This window comes from Arachis ipaensis, chromosome B05 (genome assembly GCF_000816755.2).
Source record: "Arachis ipaensis cultivar K30076 chromosome B05, Araip1.1, whole genome shotgun sequence".
NCBI lineage: Eukaryota > Viridiplantae > Streptophyta > Magnoliopsida > Fabales > Fabaceae > Arachis > Arachis ipaensis.
This window is the reverse complement of record NC_029789.2, coordinates 129,344,917-129,357,714: the sequence shown is the minus strand read 5'-3', so window position 1 is coordinate 129,357,714 and position 12,798 is coordinate 129,344,917. Positions and strand designations below refer to the sequence as shown.

Sequence of the window (12,798 nt, the reverse complement as noted above, 5' to 3'; positions counted from 1 at the left end):
TTTGCATGCCTTTTTTCCATTTCTTTTAAGTCATTCTTGTCTTCAAAACTTTAAATCACTCAAACAAACATAAGGTTAATAGTCAAATTAGTCCCTAAAAGATAAGACATTTTTCAAATTTGTCCCTCAAATATTTTTCAATCAAATTGATCCGTCAAAGATTACGAATTAATCATATATGTCTTTCAATTACTCCACTCATAATTTTGGTCAATGATTGATGATGTGAAATGTTAACTAATAGCATATATGACACATAATAAGTTCAATTAGACGTTGACTAAATATATTTATGAAAATCTATCAATTTAGTCATTAGGTCATATTAGGAATATGAATTTTGTAATTGAAAAAAATGACTAAATTAATAAATTTTTATAAATATATTTGGTCAATATCCAATTAGGCATATAAGGTATTATATATGTTATCAATTAACGTTTTACAACATCAGTCTTTCAAAAAAATTGTTAATGGAGTGACTGGAGGACAAATATGATTAATTTACAATTTTTGAAGGACCAATTTGATTGAAAAAATCTTTCACGGATGAATTTGAAAAATGTCTTACCTTTTAAGGACTAATTTGACTATTAATCCAACAAACATATCAAGGCATCGAATGAGAGAAAATAATGTTTATTTGAGTGATTTAAAATTTTGAAGACAATAATGACTTGAAAGAAATGGAAAAAAACATGCAAAGTGAAGAATTTACGAAGAAGCGAGGATTTACTAAATTCATGGCGACGCGTAGGCGTGTGTCACGCGTACGCGTGATAAGGAAGTTTGCCAGGTGACGCGTACGCATGACAAGTATTACGGGAGCCACATCACGTCAGACTTTTCCGTTGAGTCAACAGAAGCATTTGGATGAAAAGAGTAAGAGACTAATCCGTCTAAATTTTATGAAGGTCAAAGACTTAAAAATATTTTTTAATAACGAAAAACAAAAATATCTGTTGGGCAAAACGTCATGCACTTATTTATTCTTTTCTCTAAAACCTTTCAAGTAGATCGTCTTTCTTTTTTTTTTTTTTCTCTCTGTTAAAAAAATACTATTTCCGCATAGTTAGCAAACTCCCTCAAACTCAGACAACAGCGAAAGTGCGAATCTCTAAAATGTTGTCATCCTCAACCTCAAGGATCACTCTCATTTTTAGGTATTCTCTTCTCCAAATCCCTAATTTTATTTCCTTCCCTTCCTCTTCATCCCTTCACTCTCATTCTGAGCCCCCATCCCTTCGCCAAGTTGATGAAGCTGTTCATTCCTTCACTCGCATGCTCTCTATGCGTCGCCCTCCTCCCATCATCCAATTTAACAAGATTTTGGGGTCTCTTGCCAAGACGAAGCATTTCCACACCGCCGTTTCCCTTTTTCAGCAATTGCAAGTCAGGGGAATCGCTCCCAACTTATTTACTTTGAGTATCGTAATTAATTGTTGTTGCGGCATGGGTCGTATGACGCTTGCTTTCTCTGTATTGGCCAAGATTTTCAGAATGGATTATCAACCTGATACGGTAACATTGAATACACTCGTTAAAGGCCTCTTTCTCTGTGGTAGTGTTGAAAAAGCAGTGCGCTTTCATGACAGAGTGCTGGCTCATGGATTTCACTTTAATCAAGTCACTTATGGGACGTTGATCAATGGGCTCTGTAAGACCGGACACACATCAGCTGCTATTCAAATGTTGAGAAAGATCCCACGGTATGGCATTGCTCCTGATGTCTTCATGTACAGCGCAATTATTGATAGCCTCTGCAAGGATACACTTGTAAGTCAGGCTTTTCATTTATTCTCTGAGATGCTTGCTAAGGGAATTTCTCCTAATGTTATCACATACAGTTCTCTCATTTTTGGATTGTGTCTTGTGGGTCAATATAAGGAAGCCATTGATTTGTTAAGTGATATGGTGCTTAGAAACAGTACTCCAAATGTTCGTACCTATAGTATTTTGATTGATGGGCTATGCAAGGAAGGAAAGATCAAAGATGCTAAGAATGTGTTGGCTGTGATGACAAAACATGGTGTGAAACCAGATGTGGTTACTTATAGCAACTTAATTGATGGATATTGTTTGGTTAATCAGGTAAATAAGGCAAAATATATATTCAACACAATAGCCAAGAATAGAGTGTTTCCTAATGTTCGAAGTTACAATATCATGATTAATGGCTTCTGCAAAAGTAAAATGATCGATGACGCCTTGAATCTCTTCGAAGAGATGCGTCACAAGAACTTGGTTCCTGACAGGGTAACTTACAGTACTCTAATTGATGGCTTGGGAAAGTCAAGGAGAATCCATTGCGCCTTGGAGCTTCTTGAAAAGATGCATGATCGAGGTCAACCTGCTGATGTAGTCACTTATAATTCGTTGTTGGATGGGATGTTCAAAAACCAACAACCTAACGAGGCATTTATGTTATTCAATCAAATGAAAGAGTGTGCCATTGATACAGATATATTCACTTACAATATACTTATAGATGGCCTATGCAAAGGTGGAAGACTTATAGATGCAAAAGAGATTTTTCAAGATCTTTCCGTTAAAGGCTATCGTCCAAATGTGAGGACATACAATATTATGATCAATGGGCTCTGCAAAGAGGGCTTGTTTGAAGAAGCATTGGCACTCTTGTCAAAAATGAAAGCACTGGTTGCTTACCAAATGCTGTGACTTTTGAAACTGTTAAAAGTGCTTTGTTTGAAAAAGATGAGAATGACATGGCGGAGAAACTACTTTGGAAAATGGTTGCTAGAGGCTTATTGGATTGATAAAAGAATGTAAGATACATCAACTCGAATTGAAATTACATCTCATTGTTGCTGAATATGTATCATAGTTTTGTAAATTCTGTGTCTGTTGGGTCAGAGGACTTTGGCATTGCCATAACATTAATTAATTTTGCACTTTTGATTTTTGCAGTTGCTATCATCCTTTTTCATTCCACTACATTATTGATTCTTTAGATGATATTCCTAGTTATAGCTTACAGATTTAGTGTTTAAGATCTCTTTATAGCAATAGAGTGTTCTTTACTGTTATTCTATGGGATCATATATTTATCATGCTACAATCTAAGCAAAACTAAAAAGATTGAACATTTTATGATGTTGTTTGTTCTTTGCTATTTTGCCGTGCAACTTATTTTTCCTTATCTTTGTAGGTACTGTATATAAATCAAACTAATTCCTATGACTGTTTTATCATATAAGCAACCATGAACTATTGTTTATTGGATTGGATCCTCCAGGAATTGTCGTAAAAGGAAATGTAAGTACCTGTTAAGGATTTATTCTTAAGCTATATGGTTTTTCATTTCCATCTTAAAATTAAACCCACCTTCTAAAATGCATGTCCCCTCTTTTCATCATCCTGAGCAACATGGAGTTAAGGTTAATATGGTTCAATTGTCTCAAAATTTTTGGCCATTTACTTAATTATTGCTACTCAGTTGTAATGCTTGGAAATCGCTCCTGCTAAAAATATGTACATTATGAAATACTTTTAGAGTGTTTTTCTGTTAATTCTTAGATAAATTCAGAGGATGTTTTTCTCTTAATTCTTAGATAAATTACCTCATTATTTCTTGTCTAATATCCTGTGTAGACATTATTCCATTGTCTATTATTAGCATTTTAAAAAAACTCTTACTGGCTTGGAGTTTCATTGTGTGTTGTTGTGACAGAGGTGTTAAAAGTGAAACAATACAGAACTCGTTGAAATTGAATTTGATTTTATTTGGTGAATTTCTTTGCATTTATTTATTATTTTGATTAATGTTGTTCTGGAAGGATTACTTTTGATGACTCTGAAGTCTGAACTTTATATTTGCTATGCAGAGGAAGATACTGTTGAGATGGCCTCCGATACTGTAAGATTCTGTTTTCTTTTATTGCGATGTAGTTTCATTAAGCAAATTATTGCCATAATCAGTGAAACTCAGTTGATGTGACATATATCTCTTGAATCTACAGGCTCGAGGAATAAACCATTTGTATAACTGCAGTTTTTGAATGACATCTACAATAAAAAGAACAAAAATGTGTAGTTTTTTTTAAATAAGTTATTTTTAATAAAAATAATTAAAATAGTATAAAGTGAAATTACCTATTAATATTTTTATTTGACCCACTCTGTCAGACAATGTCTCAAGTGATGCAAATTCAAAATAGTATTGGAAAATGTTCAATTAAAAATACAATGTAAAAATACAATAAATATGTTTGTTTTGTACCTTTTCATCTAATATAATCATTTCTAAGCAAAGAAACTTTTTTTCATTTGTGGGTGTTAATGTTTTCCATAGACGAACTACACGAACTTTGATAAACCAATTGTCTGTTTGTTTGGTGATATTGTCCAAAGAATAATGCTCCATTGAGTAAGTTTGAGATGTGTAGTGCGAAAATAAATTTCTTGTGCTAAATTTGATGTTATTTTAAAAAATAGTGATAAGAATTTTATATAAGTAGTTTAAATAGTATGAGATTTAAATATTTGTAACGTAAAATTTATTATAATTAATAGATTATTATGACATTTGTACTATAGATGTTTATTATATTTAGTGAGTTATTTATAAAAATTAATAAATTAATTATTGGGGTTATAAATTTATTTTATTGTTTATAAAGGTAAAATATAATAAGGTGAATATAATAGAATAGATTAAAATAAGCATCTATCGTTAATTCACTAACGGATATTGCTATGGTGCCTAAAAGTGTTTGCCTAACTTACCAAAAAAGGTTAAAAATCAATATTTAATTTTAAAAGTATAAAAATAAATAATTACTAAATATTCAAAAGTTACCATAAAAAATAAGTTAGGCAAAAATTAGGCATCAAAATATAGGCACCATAGAATTCACCATATAATAAATATAGGAATATGAATTCTTGTAAGTTACAAATTTGGTTAGACACTATTAATTTCTAATTATTGTCATTGATAATTTTGCAGCCTAATTTTCATATTGTATATTTTTTTGTATATTTTATTTTTTTGCTGATTTGAAAATAATAGTTGATTTGACAAAAAATGAGTGGTTGATTCTATAGTTTTGCCAAGTAAGCGATATGGCTGACATGACATTAGTAGGAGGAGAAAGATATCGCAAAAGTAATGTGAGTAAACTTATCCATCTACTTTTATATATTAAGAATAGATGTGTTAATAACAGTAGTTTTGTTTGCTAGTTGTGCTTCGATCATAAATAAATTTATTTTCTTAATGAATATTAATTTTATTGTGAAATTTTATATTACCTTTAAAATTTTAGCGTAACTAAGTTTAATTTCTACATTTTGAAATAAATTTAATAAAAAAATTAAAATATAAATCACATTACTATTACAAAATTACTTTATTAACATAATTAGTGGTGCTTAGTTGAACAATTAAATTTAGCTTCTAATGATATTAAAGTTAACCTATTTTATTATCTTGTGTCTTCATAGAATTCACAAGACCCACATAAAAATCTAACCATTGAAAAAGAAGATTGATTACAATGGGTGTATTCATTTTAACAAATATTTTTCTATCTAATACTATAAAAAAATACACTGGCCACCTTAAATTACTACAGGTTCAACTTCCCTCAACAGTGATAGAATGCTTAAATTGAGATATTTTCAGACTACAGTATTAGTCAAACAAACATTCAATGAAACACTCATCTGTGTCTTCTCATTTTGAGTATATTTATACATAAAGAAAAAAAAAAGAAGAAAAGAAGAGTTGAAATAGCAAGAGCGATAAAATTCATGATTCTTATAATTTTGTGTAGCCATCTATATATAGTAGATCAGAAGACTATGATTATCTAATGAATTTAATTTGTATTTATTAGAGTTAAGAATGGTTTTGGTCCCAAAGGTTTTCAGCCAGAATCGAAACCGTCTCTCATCTAATTTTCGATTTAGAATCATCCTTAACGTTTTTTTCGTATTAAAATCGTCCTTTTTAATAAATTTTTTTTTTATAAATGACAAAACTTTGTGAGCTTTCTGTAGGAACGCGAGGTATCTGACCTCTGGCTTGGGAACGACCTCTGCCTTAGGAAACCACCGTTGAAGTCCCTCTCTGCTTCCTCCAACATCGCACACGCCTTGGCTGCTCTCAACAATTCCGAAGACAACATCAGTGTCTGGACCTGCGATCATTGCAGCAAGAAGGAAGAAGAAGGAAAAGTAGAAGGAGGAGAGTGCTGTAGATGTGTTGGCAAAGTGTGCATGGTTGATATTGTTTGCTTCCTTTCCAGGGAAGACAACCTCTTGTCTCCCTCTCAAGCTCTCAAAGCTTCTCTTTCTGTTATTCTCACTCAACCTTTCTCTCTGCTTCTGCTTGAAATGTTAGACCTCATATTTTTCTTTAATTTTCTGAATCTGAAATTTTAACTCATAGTAGATAAAGTGAATTTAGATTTTAATTACTGAGACTTGTTTACTGGAAGCAATTAATCTGATTCTCCAAGGAGCACATGTTTCGTGCATTTAATTACTCATAAACAAAACTCAACTCCACCTGAATTGTTAATTTAACCTTGGTCTTATGGAATCATAAATAAGAATACATTACATTGCTCTTTCTCCTAAAATTCAGGCAACAACACATGATTTCACAGTTTAAAACTTTATTCACCAGCTTCTCTTCTGATGCTGTGACTGGGAAGCAACAAATTCAGCAACAAGCAACAAATTTAACAAATCCTAGTAAAGTCCCGATTTACAGCAAAAAGGCAAATTTATTGATTACCGATTCAGCAACATACAGAAACACAGGAGAAGGGAAATCTGGAAAAGAGAGAACACCAAACCAAAACATTAACCAATAATCACAAAACACTAAACTTTCACCCAGCAATTACAAACAAAGCCATCAATTACAAACATTAGCATATTATAAAACATTCCAAAACACTAAACCTTCACCCAGCAAAACCAGCAACTACAAACAAAGCCATCAGTAAATTTGAACAAAACCATAGTTAGAATTTAGAAAAATCAATGTCTAATCTTATTATTTATAAACATATTCAAAAAGGACGGATACCCATAAATTTAGCATGATTTTGAAGCAACAGACGCAAATGAAATCAGTGGTAACATGATGGCAAGGCACGACAGAGGCAGCAACAGAGGTAGCAGCACTGGCGGCTGTCTTCGAGCTCAAACACGGCGGAAGCAACAAAGGCTTCACCCTTCGCGCGCCTCCTCCCGCGACCTCCACCCCTTCTTTTCCCTTCGCAGCACGATGCAACGACGGCAGAGGAATGTGGAGCAAATGCGACGCGACGGCAGAGACGAGCTGCGACGACGCTGAAACAGTAGGGACGACGGTTGGACCAGATTCGACGGCGGAGGTGACACAGCTTGAAGAGGAGAGTGATCGAGGTTAGGGTTTGAGCAGACGAAGACCAGCGAGGCAGCGAATGACGGCGAGCTCGAGGAAGATGCACTAATTTCCGAATGAGGGAGAAGCGCGGACGATCGGACGAAAACACGGTGGTGCTTGAGAGCAACGAACGGCGACGCTGAGCCCTGTGGCGGTGGAGGACATGTAATCTAGGGTTGTGTTTTGGGGAGAAAGATTGAAGAATGGCTCGAGGGGTTGAGGCTATGGAGACCTGGGCGTTTCATTTTATAATAGAACGGAAAACGACGCCGTTTTTCAAAACCGGCCGGGTCCCGGTTCGGTCCGACCGACCGGTTCTCGGCCGGTTCAGCGGTTTGAGAACGATTTTGATTCTAGCAGTTTTTTATGTCGAACCAAACCGTTTAAGTCACCGGTTTGCGGTTAAATCGGTCGGACCGGCCGATCCGGTCCGGTTTTCAGAACCTTGGTTATTGTCTCTGCTTCTATTTCTGTGACTGCTTCAGTTTCTGATTTTGATTTGTTTTTTGATTTTATTGTTGTTGTGTGTTGATTTTGTTGTTGAGTTGAATTTCTGATTGTTTGATTTGTTGAAATGTTGTCTTTCTTGGTAGTGGAGGTAACGATGGTAGTGGTGGAGGCAAAAGTGGTGGTGGTGATGAAAATAAAGGTACTCATAGTAGTGAAGGGCATTTTTGTCCAAAAAAAGTTAAAAGGACGATTTTAATACGAAAAAAAACGTTAAGGACGATTCTAAATCGAAAATTAGATGAATGACGGTTTCGATTCTGGCGCTCAACTTTAGGGATCAAAACCATACTTACCCCTATTTATTACATTCAATTTGAATAAGTAAAAAATAATTTTATTTTAGTTTAGTTCTTAATTCACATGATTTAAATTTGGCTCAATATAAAAATATGTCACGTCAGTTTTATCATTAAGTACAGAAATTTAATTTTTATATAATAAAATATATAGATAATGACAATGATAGAATAATTAGTGATTTTTTTCAACGGATGGGCCTCGAGACCCTTTTTGTGAGTGTTTTTATTGATTGTTCTTACTATATTTTTTGTCTGCTTGTTTTGATTTTATTTTTGAAATAATGTATATTAAAATTTCTTTGGGTAGTTTATTTATCAGGACTCAGATTTGGTCTTCTGCAAATTTTTTATGATATGTCCAAAACTTCAAATACTATCTATTAATGTTTAGAAATACATCATATTGTTCAATGAATTTACATTAAAAAAATGAATTGAAATTAACAAACTTAAAGAGAGTCATTGTTTCTTAGTGACAAATTATTATTTAGCGTCCCTAATTTTAATAATAATAACTAATAGCTATGGGGTGCAATATTTTATTCGGTGATAATTTTTTATTTATTTCATTCAATTTTTTTTAATGATAAGTTGATTTGTCAATATTGTTTGATAAATTTTTAAATATAAATAAATAATTATCAAGAAGCATAAACAAAAATTAACTCTAATTAATTGTTAGAGCATGAATATTGTCTAAGTATAAATTTTTCAGTATATTCTTTCCTAGCATAATATTAAATATTTTTGGTCTTCCACTTTACTCAAAAAATATATAGTAGAATTGGACAAAATTTTACAAACAGATGTATATTAGGTGTACCAACAAAATGATGGCAAGTGTGATGCTGAATTTTGTTAGGAAGACAATAAAAAATTTTGACAATGTGTATAATAAATTTTAAATTTGGTCCAATACAAGAAAAAAAAAAAAGAAATCAAACAACCATTTGTAATTGTATATACTTAAACTGAATCAAACAAAAATTGAATCAAACAAAATAACCATCCAATTTTTGAGATTAGCTACGTTTGCATGTACAAAAACGGGAGCATACTAAATTAATTGCTTGCATAATTATTGTTGTGCTATCCTAGGTTGATCTTGGACCTATACCTATATAGGGGAGGCAACATCGTTGAAGGCTGCGGCCATGGCGGTCTTGGGCTGCGCGACGGATGCAACGTGTGCAAAGGGAGTGTCTCCATTTACAATTTTACGAAGCGTGATGGATGTATGAAAACAACACACTCGTGTGTCCCTATACGTCGCAAATGACGACGTTGAGAGAGAGAGAAACTGCCGGCGCGGGGAAGGACTGCACGACTAGCGCGATGCAGGACTATGGAAACGACGCAAATTGCGCGATAGTGTTGCTAGGCGTTCGTGGTGCGCACGTTGACATGAGCTATAGGCGACGGGGGTTGCTGTCTGTGGCGGCGCAGTAATGGTGAGAGAGGAAAAGACTGGACGAGAAGATAGTGACATCAGATGGGGGAGAAGGAGGTCGTTTTTAGGATTTACGTAACTGTTACAAATCCTTATTATTAAAACATGGTTTGTAGTTTTGTTGTCTGTTATCAGCTACACCTGTCATGAAAGATTTGGTGATTCTAATGCCAAGTACAACTATTTCTACACCTATTTCTTTGGTATTTTCTAAATCTTCTCTGCATTGTGATGAGTGGGGTTAGAATAAAGAATTAAAAGTGAAACAATGTTGTACAGATTGAAATTGCATTTGTTCTTGAAGAATATTTTTGAATGCTAATACAATTTCTTTTGGGATCAAATGTTGAACATTATATAGCCTCTGTGTTAAGTGCTGATTAACTTATTCTATAAAACTGATATTGACCTTGTATTGGTGGTTGAGTATTTGGATTCTTATCATGGATATCATCTTTGTTCCATACTTACTGATTGCTAGGTGCACTCAAGCATGTTAAGTTGAAGCATGGCACAGACAATATTAAAGATCTCTAGTATGAATTTTCCTTTATACATAATTGCGAGACACTTGATTTAATATTTTGTCAGCTTATTTGGTTTCTAGTTGAACCCACCATTCGATTATAAGCTTCAAATTCAGTTTTAGATGAAAGTGAAAAATAGCTACTTTCACAAAAATCACTCTTCAGATTAGACTAATAAACATAAAATGAATTGATCTCAAACAAGATAGAATATGGTTGATGCTGCTATAAACTTTGAGGAATCAATCTTAGCATCATAATGAAATTAGGTTGTTCATGTACTATTTATTGGGAGGGGTTGTGACTGGATGATAGTCTTTAATTACTGCAGAGATCTGAATTTGCTGAAATAATGGCGGTGTTGAAGGCATTGCAGAAGCAGATCGGTGGTTCTCAAGTGTCGAGAACCAGAGACCTGGTAGGAGATTTGGTTGTGCATTGTGATTATGAATAGAATATGTATCAATAACCAAGGCAAGACCATTGGAGTTACCAAGAACTATGAACACATTGTTGATGTTAAAAAGATATGAATTTCAAAATTAATCATTAACTAGTATTTTTTTTCTGTACTGTTATTACGGGAATACAAATCATTTGAAACTACGTCGACTTTATCTTAATTTATAGATTTATAGATTAAGACAAAAAAAAAATATTTGTTGAATCAAATTATTTTTATAAAAAGATCATATAAGAAAAAGTTCCTATTAGCTAATTTTAATGAGAGAGTATCATGTGATATTTTGGTTGTTAAATTAGTAATATAATATAGTTATATTTTAATTTCAATATTTCAATTTTAATTACAATTAGAGAATATAATATTATATATTTTTGTTGTTAAATTTATAATTAGTTATTGATAATCATATATAAAAGAGATAGAGTGGGTATACAAATAAGAGAAATAGAGTGGTTGAAGGAATGAGAGAGATAGAGAAAGAGAGAGAAGAAGGAGGAGAGAACTCTTTAATTTTGGAAGAAAAATTTTGATTTCAATTATAATAAGAATGACATGTGGCATATTTTGATTGTAAAATTAGTAATATATAGTGGCTAATAGATATAATAAATACTTTTTAACTATTGTTAATAATTTTAGTCGCTTTACATGGATTATTTATCAGACTCAGATTTGGTCTTCTGCAAATTTTTTATGATATGTCCAAAACTTCAAATACTATCTATTAATGTTTAGAAATACATCATATTGTTCAATGAATTTACATTAAAAAAATAATTGAAATTAACAAACCTAAAGAGAGTCATTGTTTCTTAGTGACAAATTATTATTTAGCGTCCCTAATTTTAATCATAATAACTAATAGCTATGGGTGTAATATTTTACTCGGTGATAATTTTTTATTTATTTTATTGAATTTTTTTTAATAATAAGTTGATTTGTCAATATTGTTTGATAAATTTTTAAATATAAATAAATAATTATCAAGAAGCATAAACAAAAATTAACTCTAATTAATTGTTAGAGCATGAATATTGTCTAAGTATAAATTTTTCAGTATATTCTTTCCTAGCATAATATTAAATATTTTTGGTCTTCCACTTTACTCGAAAACATATATAGTAGAATTGGACAAAATTTTACAAACAGATGTATATTAGGTGTATCAACAAAATGATGGCAAGTGTGATGCTGAATTCTGTTAGGAAGACAATAAAAAATTTTGACAATGTGTATAATAAATTTTAAATTTGGTCCAATACAAGAAAAAAAAAAAAGAAATCAAACAACCATTTGTAATTGTATATACTTAAATTAAATCAAACAAAAATTGAATCAAACAAAATAACCATCCAATTTTTGAGATTATACAAAAAAAAAAAAAAGAAATCAAACAACCATTTGTAATTGTATATACTTAAATTAAATCAAACAAAAATTGAATCAAACAAAATAATCATCTAATTTTTGAGATTAACTACGTTTGCATGTACAAAAACGGGAGCATACTAAATTAATTGCTTGCATAATTATTGTTGTGCTATCCTACGTTGATCTTGGACCTATACCTATATAGGGGAGGCAACATCGTTGAAGGCTGCGGCCATGGCGGTCTTGGACTGCGCGATGGATGCAACGTGTGCAAAGGGAGTGTCTTCATTTACAATTTTACGAAGCGTGTTGGATGTATGAAAACAACACACTCGTGTGTCCCCTATACGTCGCAAATGACGACGTTGAGAGAGAGAAATTGCCGGCGCGGGGAAGGACTGCACGACTAGCGCGATGCAGGACTACAGAAACGACGCAAATTGCGCGATAGTGTTGCTAGGCATTCGTGGTGCGCACGTTGGCGTGAGGTATAGGCGACAGGGACTGCTGTCTGTGGCGACGCAGTACTGGTGAGAGAGGAAAAGACTGGACGAGAAGACAGTCACATCCAAGGTAGAAAAAATTGAGATTTTACGTGAAATCGAAAAAGTAAATAAAAAACGTAAAACGTAAAATCTTAACAAGATTTAAATCGTAAAATCGTCAGACTTAGTACAAATTTCGTAAAATCGATAAACTCATTTAAAATCGTAATATCGGAAGATTTTAAGAGTTAAATCGAGATTCTAGCTACCATGACTCACATCAGA

General features: G+C 32.7%; 1 pseudogene; it reads left to right on the top strand.

The window, feature by feature from the left end:
• Positions 1,052-12,798, top strand: part of LOC107644112 — a 13,882-nt pseudogene continuing 2,135 nt past the window's right edge.